Here is a 10,312-nt window from a genome sequence, read left to right as displayed (position 1 = left end):
ATGATAGTGAAGGAATGGCAATATATTTCTAAGTCAGGATGGTGAGTAGTTTGCAAAAGAACTTGCAGGTGGTGCTATTTCCTTGAATCTGTTGCCTTTATCCTTCCAGATGGAAGTGGTTGTGGGTTTGGAAGGTGCCATCTAAGGAGCTTTGGTGATTATCTGAAGTGTGTCTTTTAGATAGTACACACTATTATAACTGAGTGTCAGTGTTGGAGGGAGTGGATGTGGCGCCAATTGAGCGGGCTACTTTATCCTGAATGGTGTCAAGCTTCTTGAGTGTTGTGGGAGCTACATTCATCTTGGCAAGTGGGGAGTACTCCATCAAACTCCTGACTTGTAGTAGGTGGACAGACTTTGGGGAGTTGGGAGGTGGGTTACTAGCTTAGTATTCCTGGTCTCTGACCAGCTGTTGTATCCACTGTATTTATGTGGCTAGTCCAGTTCTGTTTCTATGTAATGGTAACCTCCAGGATGTTGATAGTGGGAATTCACTGATTTTTAATGCTATTTAATGTTGAGTGGCAGTTGTTAGATTGTCTCATATTTGAAGATGGTCATTCTCTGGCAGTTAGGTGGTGGGAATGGTATTTTCTCCTTTTCAGCCCAAGCCTGGATATTTTCATGGTCTTATTGTTTTTGGACTTGGATTGCTTCAGTAACTGAGGAGTTGCAAATGTTGCTGAACACTGCAAACATCAGTGAACATCTCCACTTCTGACCTTATGATGGAGGGAAGGTCATTGATGATAAAGCTGAAGATAGTTGGGTCTCAGGCACTACCCTGACTAACTCTTGCAGAGATGTCCTGGAGCTGAAATAACTGACCTTCAATAACCTATGTGCCTGATATGACTCCGATCACTGGAGAGTTTGCCCCCTGATTCCCATTGAATCCAATTTTGTTAGGTGTTCTTGATACTATATTTGATTGAATGTGGCCTTAATATCAAGGGCTGTCACTCTCATCTGACCTCTGGACTTCAGCTGTTTGGCCATGTTTGAACAAGGGGTATAATGAGATCAGGAGCTGAGTGACTCTGGCAGAACCAAGACTGGGCAATACTTGAACAAGTTATTGTTGAGCAGCTGCTGTTTGATAGCACTGTTGATGACACCTTCCATCACTTTAGACTGATCGAGACTACTGGATCAGTGGTGCTGGAAGAGCACAGCAATTCAGGCAGCATCCGACGAGCAGCAAAATCGACGTTTCGGGCAAAAGCCCTTCATCAGGAATAAAAGCAGAGAGCCTGAAGCGTGGAGAGATAAGCTAGGGGAGGGTGGGGGTGGGGAGAAAGTAGCATAGAGTACAATAGGTCAGTGGGGGAGGAGATGAAGGTGATGGGTCAGGGAGGAGAGGGTGGAGTGGATAGGTGGAAAAGGAGCTAGGCAGTCCGGACAAGTCAAGGGGACAGTGCGGAGCTGGAAGTTTGAAACTAGGATGAGGAGGGGGAAGAGGAAATGAGGAAGCTGTTGAAGTCCACATTGATGCCCTGAGGTTGAAGTGTTCCGAGGCGGAAGATGAGGCGTTCTTCCTCCAGGCGTCTGGTGGTGAGGGAGCAGCGGTGAAGGAGGCCCAGGACCTCCATGGGGGAGGGGGAGTTGAAATGTTGGGCCATGGGGCGGTTTGGTTGATTGGTGCGGGTGTCTCGGAGATGTTCCCTAAAGCGCTCTGCTAGGAGGCGCCCAGTCTCCCCAATGTAGAGGAGACCGCATCGGGAGCAACGGATACAATAAATGATATTAGTGGATGTGCAGGTAAAACTTTGGATGTGGAAGGCTCCTTTAGGGCCTTGGATAGAGGTGAGGGAGGAGGTATGGGCACAGGTTTTACAGTTCCTGTGGTGGCAGGGGAAAGTGCCAGGATGGGAGGGTGAGTCGTAGGGGGGCGTGGACCTGACCAGGTAGTCACGGAGGGAACAGTCTTTGCGGAAGGCGGAAAGGGGTGGGGAGGGAAATATATCCCTGGTGGTGGGGTCTTTTTGGAGGTGGCGGAAATGTCGGCGGATGATTTGGTTTATGCGGAGGTTTGTAGGGTTGAAGGTGAGCACCAGGGGCGTTCTGTCCTTGTTACGGTTGAAGGGGTGGGGTCTGAGGGCGGAGGTGCGGGATGTGGACGAGATGCGTTGGAGGGCATCTTTAACCACGTGAGAAGGGAAATTGCGGTCTCTAAAGAAGGCGGCCTTCTGGTGTGTTCTGTGGTGGAACTGGTCCTCCTGGGAGCAAATATAGCGGAGGCGGAGGAATTGGGAATACGGTTGCAAGAGATAGGGTGGGAAGAGGTGTAATCCAGGTAGCTGTGGGAGTTGGTGGGTTTGTAAAAAATGTCAGTGTCAAGTCGGTCGTCACTAATGGAGATGGAGAGGTCCAGGAAGGGGAGGGAGGTGTCTAGACTGGAGTGATAATTGATTGGTTTGGACCTATCTTGCTTTGTTTGTACAGGACATTCCTAGGCAATTTTACCCATTATCATGTGGATTTGTGTTGTACCTGTACTGGATGAATTTGGCTAGGAGTGTGACAAGTTCTGAAGCACAAGTCTTCACTAATGTTGCTGGAATGTTGTTAAGCCCCTTAGCCTTTGCAGTATCCAGTGCTCCCAAACCATTTCTTGATGTCATGTTGAGTGAAATGAATTGACTGAAGACTGCTGTCTGTGATACCGGAGGCAGTTAATGGATCATCCACTTGGCAATTTGGCTAAAGATTGCTGTGAATGCTTCAGCCTTATCCTTTAGTGCTGTGCTCTTCCATCATTGAGCATGGGGATATTTGTGGAGCCTACACTTCGTGAGCTGTTCAATTGTCCACCACTATTCATGATTGTGCTGAACTGCAGAGTTTAGATCTGTTCTGTTGTTTGTGGGCTCGCTTAGCTCTGTCCATCATTGAGTCATAGAGATGTACAACACGGAAACAGACCCTTTGGTCCAACTCTTCCATGTCAGATATCCCAACCCACTCTAGTCCCACCTGCCAGTACCTTGCCCATAACCCTCCAAACCCTTCCTATTCATATATCCATCCAGATGTCTTTTAAATGTAGCAATTGTACAAGACACCATCACTTCCTCTGGCAGCTCATTCCATACACATACCACCCTCTGCGTGAAAAAGTTGCCCTTTGGGTCTCTTTTATTCTCCTCACCCTAAACCTATGCCCTCTAGTTCAGGACTTCCCCACCCCAGGGAAATTACTTTGCCTATTTATCCTATCCATGCTCCTCATGATTTTATAAACCTCTATAAGGTCACCCCTCCACCTCTGACGCTCCAGGGAAAACAGTCCCAGCCTAGTCAACCTCTCCCTATAGTTCAACTCCACCAACCCTGGCAACATCCTTGTAAATGTTTTCTGAACCATTTCAAGTTCACAACATTTTTCTGATAGGAAGAAGACCAGAATTGCATGCAAAATTCCAACAGTGGCCTAACTAATGTCCTGTACAGTTGCAACATGACCTCCCAACTCCTGTACTCAATATTCTGAACAATAAAAGAAAGCATACCAAACACCTTCACTATCCTATCCATCTGTTACTCCATTTTCAAGGAACTATGAACCTGCATTCCAAGGTCTCTTTGTTCAGCAACACTCCCTAGGACCTTACCTTTAAGTGTATAAGTCCTGCTAAGATTTGTTTTCCCAAAATGCAGCACTTCACATTTATGTAAAACTCCATCTGCCACTTTTCAGCCCGTTGGCCCATCTGATCAAGATCCCATTGTAATCTGAGGTAACCCTCTTCGCTGTCCACTACACCGCCAATTTTGGTTTCATCAGCAAACTTACTAACTATACCTCTTATGCTTGCATCCAAATCATTTATATAAATGATGAAAAGTAGTGGATGTAGCACCATCCTTGATTTGAGCTATAGGGAGAGGTTGAATAGGATAGGGCTATTTTCCCTGGAGCATCAGAGGCTGAGGGGTGACCTTATAGAGGTTTATAAAATCAGGAGGAGCATGAATAGGATAAATCAACAAAGTCTTTTCCAGGCTTCCAGTCTGAAAAACAACCCTCCACCACCACCCTCTGTCTTCTACCTTTTGAGCCAGTTCTGTATCCAAATGGCAAGTTCTCCCTGTATTCCATGAGATCTAACCTTGCTAACCAGTCTCCCATGGGGAACCTTGTCAAACGCCTTTCTGAAGTTCAGATAGATCACATCTACCACTCCGCCCTCATCAATCCTCTTTGTTACATTTTAAAAAAGTATAAAAATGGTAACACAACTTAAACGTTGCTTTCAAATATCTACAATTTTGTTTCAAGTGGATGTCTGACTGCAGTTCTTTTTTTAAAAAGTTCGAACCTTTGGTTTCTGGGTGTCTGTGATGACTGAGACTTCCCAGAAGTTTCAATGTGCTCAATGTTTAAAGATTATGCAAGTTTGTAATTCCCAGTGTGTGGCAACATTGTCTGAGATTGCCTCCTCTGTTAAGTCTAATGAGTATAACTACAGATGAAGTTAGGGTGAGCATTGTTACTGTTTTAAAAGTCAAAAAGCAAAATGAGTATTCACAGTATTCTGTGGTTGTAAGTCCTACCTGTTCATTGCTTTCAAGAAAACCTAACATGAAGTCAAAACTTGAGGTGATTTTCTTGAAACATGTAATTTACTATATGCAAGTAGATACTTCTGTGGCAAATGAAACTTTGTATTTTGAAATTATTTCATCTTCATATGTTGTAAATATTCTACATGGGTAAAATAGATTTGAACTATTTATATTCATCTTCAAATTTGAAGTAGAAATTCAGGGCTTATCTCATTTGGATGATGCACTAAATAATTAAGACCTGAGTTTAATTATTCAGAATATTTCAGTCATATTCAGTACAGCTGCAGGAAAATAGCAGCAAGAGTAAACGATTTGGTCCTTTGAACCTGCTTCACTGTTCGGTAAAATCATCACTTGTTGTTTTAAGTTCCTGACCATCTTGCCACACCTTGATCCCCTTTATATCTGAAAAAGTCTTATCATCCCGTGTTGTGTATGCTCGATGATTAAACATTCAGTGCCCTCTGGGGTAGAGAAAATCCAAAGATTCACAACACAGAGGAAACAAGTATTTCAACCCTGATCTAAATAGCTGAATTATTATACTGAAACTGAACCAGCCAAAGAAAACATCTGCCCTAATAATTCTCTTAAGAATTTTGTTTCAGTGAGATTGCCTCTCATTCTTTTAAATTCTGCAAAATATCAGCCGACTTAAATCAATCCCTCCTCACAAATATCTCTTCATATGAAATCAATCTAGTGAAGCTTTTATTGCACTTCTTTCAAGATAGGTATGTCTTTTGCAGAAGGAGATCTAAACTGCATGCATTGATCTCGATATGGACACTTTCATGCTCCCAATTCCTTTGTAACAAAGTCTAACATACTACTACTACCAGATGAATGTGATGAATTAGCATCCCTCTGTTCAGCCTCCTTGGTTAATTGCAACAAATGTTCTTTTTAGAATGAAGTTGTACCTCTTTCCAATTAAAGTACAGTTAACTATGTTTAGAGTAAGTAATAAGCATCCAATTGTAAGGTTTCCCCAAGAAATTTAATGAAATCACAATGAGCGTACAGCCTTTGTGCAGTCTCTGTCTCTCCCTCCCTGCCTTTTCTTCTTCCCTGTCCTCCTAAAAGCACGCGGGCATGCGCACATGCACACATATACAAAGTGAAAAGGAAGACAATGAAGGTTTGCAATCCTTTGGTCATCTTTGAAGCTTAAAAATTTAACCTGAGGCCAAGGTTTACTTGACTGGTTACTTCACTGGTTAATGCACTTATTTTTGAAGTTTTCAGCTTCATGATAGTCCTCCTTTGGAGTTGTTTCTGTGGGAATCAGGTAATTTGAGAGAAAATATTATGGAGACAGTAGCATTCCCTTCAATAATCTCCCTAAAGCTATCAGAACCTCGAAATATTAGTTCCATATTTATTTCCAAAAATTACTTTTCCATGGGTCCATCTGTGGTCAGGTCAGTGCCAAAGTCCAGCATTTATCATTTGTTAATGTTTTCCTGAGAGAATGACAGTAGTAGGTTTTGATGGGTCTGAATTGTAAGAAGAGTTTTTGTACACCACCCCTTTCCAAGGGTTATCTATTGGCTCTATCACTTCTATTTGTGATAGGTTGTATTCTTAAGCAACTCATCTCAGTCAAATTTGCAACATTTGTAACCTGTTGAAAGCTTTAAAAATCTTCTCTTCAAAAGTAAAGGACTTTACATCTTTGTGACTATATCATTTGCTTTCTTAATTTATTGCTTTACCTCCATGTAAATTTTATAGTATGTATGAGAACAGTTGGGTATATTTTAAAATTAAATTTCCCAATCTCTTTCAATTTAAAATGATATTCTATTTTCCTTCCAGAGTGGTTAACGTGCACTTTATACATTATGTTCCATCTACCATATTCATACTTGTCAGTTAAATGCCTCCATCTGTACAGCCATTTTCCATTGTCCTTATAACTTGATCTCCCATCTTCCGTTTCATCATCAGAACACCTGGATACATACATGTAGATATTCTGAGTAATTGAACTGATTATTCCAATACCTGCTCATTGCAGCCTGCTAACCCAAAAATTATTCATAATTTCCTTCTCTAATACTTTTCTTTAAAATTCTCAATCTTAAATATATTATCCCTAATTCTGTGAGCTTTGATATTATGTAAGGATCTTCTGTAATCATCTCAAATCATTTTTGAATACTCAAATATTACATCCACACGCTCCTTTTGTGCTCACTGCTAGTTATAACCTTAAAAACTTTGTCAAGTTTACATTCCCTCTTGCAAATTGGTGCTGATTCTGCCTAATTATATTATGATTTTCTAAGTGCTCTGTTATCGCATCTACTCATTGTTTCTAACATGTTCATTTAATTCTGGTGTCAGCTGTAACTCACTTTATATCTTTGTTCTGTGCGTCTGATTTAATGCTAACACAACAGTGCACTACGGAGGTGTGGTATACTGAATGCTATTTACAGGTGCCATTTAATATCTCAACTGGATGTTAAAAAGTGGTTAAAAAGCGGCGCTCCGAAAGCTAGTGCTTTCAATTAAACCTGTTAGACTATAACCTGGTGTTGTGTGATTTTTAACTTTGTACACACCAGTCCAACACCGGCATCTCCAAATCTATCCTCTCCCATCCAGCTTTTATCCACAACTCAAGCCCTTCATTCCAGTGGTTATTAAGATGTTAGAGTTCATTATTAAGATGAAATTGCAGATTACTTGGAAATGCATATTAAAATAGGGTGGAGTCAGCACAACTTCATCAAAGAGTGGTCATGCCTGACAAATTTTAGAATTCTTTGAGGATGTAATGATTAAGTTTGATAGCAGAGACCTAGTGGATCTAATGTATTTAGATTTCTAGAAGGCCTTTGACAAGACATAGCACAGGAGGTTGTTAAATAAGATAAAGGCCCATGCTGTTAAGAGCAAGATATTGGCATGGATAGAGAATTAGCTGACAGGCAGAAGGCAGAGAGTGGAGATAAATAATATTTTTCAGGACTGTAGCCAGTGACTAATGGAATTCCATTGGGGTCAGTGTTGAGACCATAACTATTCACGTTACACATTAATGATCTGGACAAAGGAACTGAGGGCTAATTTGCTGAATGGAGGGACAGGTCATGTTGAGGAAGAAGGGAAATTGCAGAAGGACTTGGACATGATAGGCAAGTGGACAAAGAAGTGGCAGATGGAATACAGTGTGACAAAGTGTCAGGTTATACATTTTGTAAGGAAGAATAGAGGCATAGACTATTCCCTAAATAGGGAAATGCCTGGCAAATCTGAAGTACAAAAGGAGTGGGGAGTCCTAGTTTAGGATTCTCTTAAGGTTAATAACACAGGTTCATTTTGGAAGGCAAATGCAATGTTGACTGATTAGAAAAGTTAGATCTCATGGAATACAGGGAAAACTAGCCATTTGGATACAGAACTAGCTCAAAGGTAGAAGACAGAGGGTGGTGGTGGAGGGTTGTTTTTTAGACTGGAGGCCTGTGACCAGTGGAGTGCCACAAGGATCGGGGCCGGGCCCTCTACTTTTTGTCATTTACATAAATTATTTGGATGCGAGCATAAAAGGTACAGTAAGTAAGTTTGCAGATGACACCAAAATTAGAGGTGTAGTGGACAGCGAAGAGGGTTATCTCAGATTACAACAGGATCTGGACCAGATGGGCCAGTGAGCTGAGAAGTGCCAGATGGAGTTTAGTTCAGATAAATGAGAGGTGCTGCATTTTGGGAAAGCAAATCTTAGCAGGACTTGTACACTTAATGGTAAGGTTCTAGGGAGTGTTGCTGAACAAAGAGACCTTGGAATGTAGGTTCATAGCTCCTTGAAAATGGAGTTGCAGGTAGATAGGATAGGGAAGAAGGCATTTGGTATGCTTTCCTTTATTGGTCAGAGTATTGAGTACAGGAGTTGGGAGGTCATGTTGTGGCTGTACAGGACATTGGTTAGGCCACTGTTGGAATATTGCATGCAGTTCTGGTCTCCTTCCTATCGGAAAGGTGTTGTGAAACTTGAAAGGGTTCAGAAAAGATTTACAAGGATGTTGCCAGGGTTGGAGGATCTGAGCTACAGGGAGAGGCTGAACAGGCTGGGGCTGTTTTCCCTGGAGCGTCGGAGGCTGAGGGGAGACCTTATAGAGGTTTACAAAATTATGAGGGGCATGGATAGGATAAATAGACAAAGTCTTTTCCTTGGGGTCGGGGAGTCCAGAACCAGAGGGCATAGGTTTAGGGTGAGAGGGGAAAGATATAAAAGAGACCTAAGGGGCAATTTTTTCACGCAGAGGGTGGTACGTGTATGGAATGAGTTGCCAGAGGATGTGGTGGAAGCTGGTACAATTGCAACATTTAAGAGGCATCTAGATGAGTATATGAATAGGAAGGATTTGGAGGGATATGGGTCGGATGCTGGCAGGTGGGACGAGATTGGATTGGGATATCTGGTCGGCATGGACGGGTTGGACTGATGGGTGTGTTTCCGTGCTGTACATCTCTATGACTCTATTTCAAGAGGGCTAGAAAACACGAGCAAAGATATATTGTTGAAGCTCGACAAAGCTCTGGTCAGATCACAATTGGAATACTGAAAGGAGTTTTGGGCCTGTTATGTAAAGGAGGATGTGCTGGTGTTGGAGATCCAGAAGAGATTTACAAGAATGATCCTGTGGATTAAGGGCTTGTCATATGAGGAACAGTTAAGGACTCTGAGTCTGTACTTGATAGAGTATTGAAAGATGAAGGGGATATGATTGACATTTACAGGATACCGAGAGATCTGGATAGAGTTGATGTGGAGAGTTGTCTCCACTCATTGGAGAAGCTAGTACCTGAATGCACAGCCTCAGGGAGAAGGGACAATCCTTTAGAGGAGGGATTTCTTCAGCAAGGTGGTGGTGAATCAGTGGAACTCACTGCCGCTGAGGGCTGTGGAGGTCAAGTCATTGAGTGTATTTAGGACAGAGGTAAGGAGAAAATTTTCACAAAAATTCTGAAAGCCTAGACCTAGATACCTAAATTTTCTATTTTTAATATCTTACACAATAGAGAATATATCTATATGAAAATTTATATTTTTGGGCAATAATACATATTTTGTTTTAAATGTAAGTTTTTGTTTGCCACGGTAGTGTGATCCTCCAGAACAGTTACTATCTGGGAAGTGGCCCTGCAAATTCGTCCAAGATCTAAAGGGAATAATTTGCTTTTTCATATTTTTAATAGTTAATAAGCTGTTATGTACTGAACTTCACTTATTTCATGATAGTTATTATCTACCCACTATTTTTTATTTACATATTCCCGTTCGCACTTTGTGATCACCTCCTCTGTACCTAAGTTGTCTGAATACTTGTCTTACATTCAGTGCTGGACAAGACATAATTTCATCCAGTTGTATATTTGGAAGATTGAGTCTTTGGGCTGGATTTTTTCCAGCCCCTGGATGACACAGCTGACAGTGAACCAGTTGGGAAAATATGGTGAGATAGGAAAAATGAGCTTTTCTCAATTAAGCAAAACATCTAATTTTGTCCGTGCAGTTTTTGTGCCAATGTTCTCTTTGCTTGTATTAACATATTACTATTATTTTTGTGCAGGTTGCTATTTCTCCAGGCATTGGAGAGAAGCTAGACAGCAACAATTCTCAACATTAAAGTCGAGTTGATACCTGGCAGTTCACTTGCTAATGTCTTCTTTAGATACCCGTCTATGGCAGCATTCCTCAACACCTCAGGGTATGCTCTGAAGGCAG

This window comes from Chiloscyllium plagiosum, unplaced genomic scaffold, assembly GCF_037043375.1.
Source record: "Chiloscyllium plagiosum isolate Xiang-an unplaced genomic scaffold, Cpla_swu_hap1 HiC_scaffold_8, whole genome shotgun sequence".
NCBI classification, from domain to species: Eukaryota; Metazoa; Chordata; class Chondrichthyes; order Orectolobiformes; family Hemiscylliidae; genus Chiloscyllium; species Chiloscyllium plagiosum.
This window is presented reverse-complemented; position numbering follows the sequence as displayed.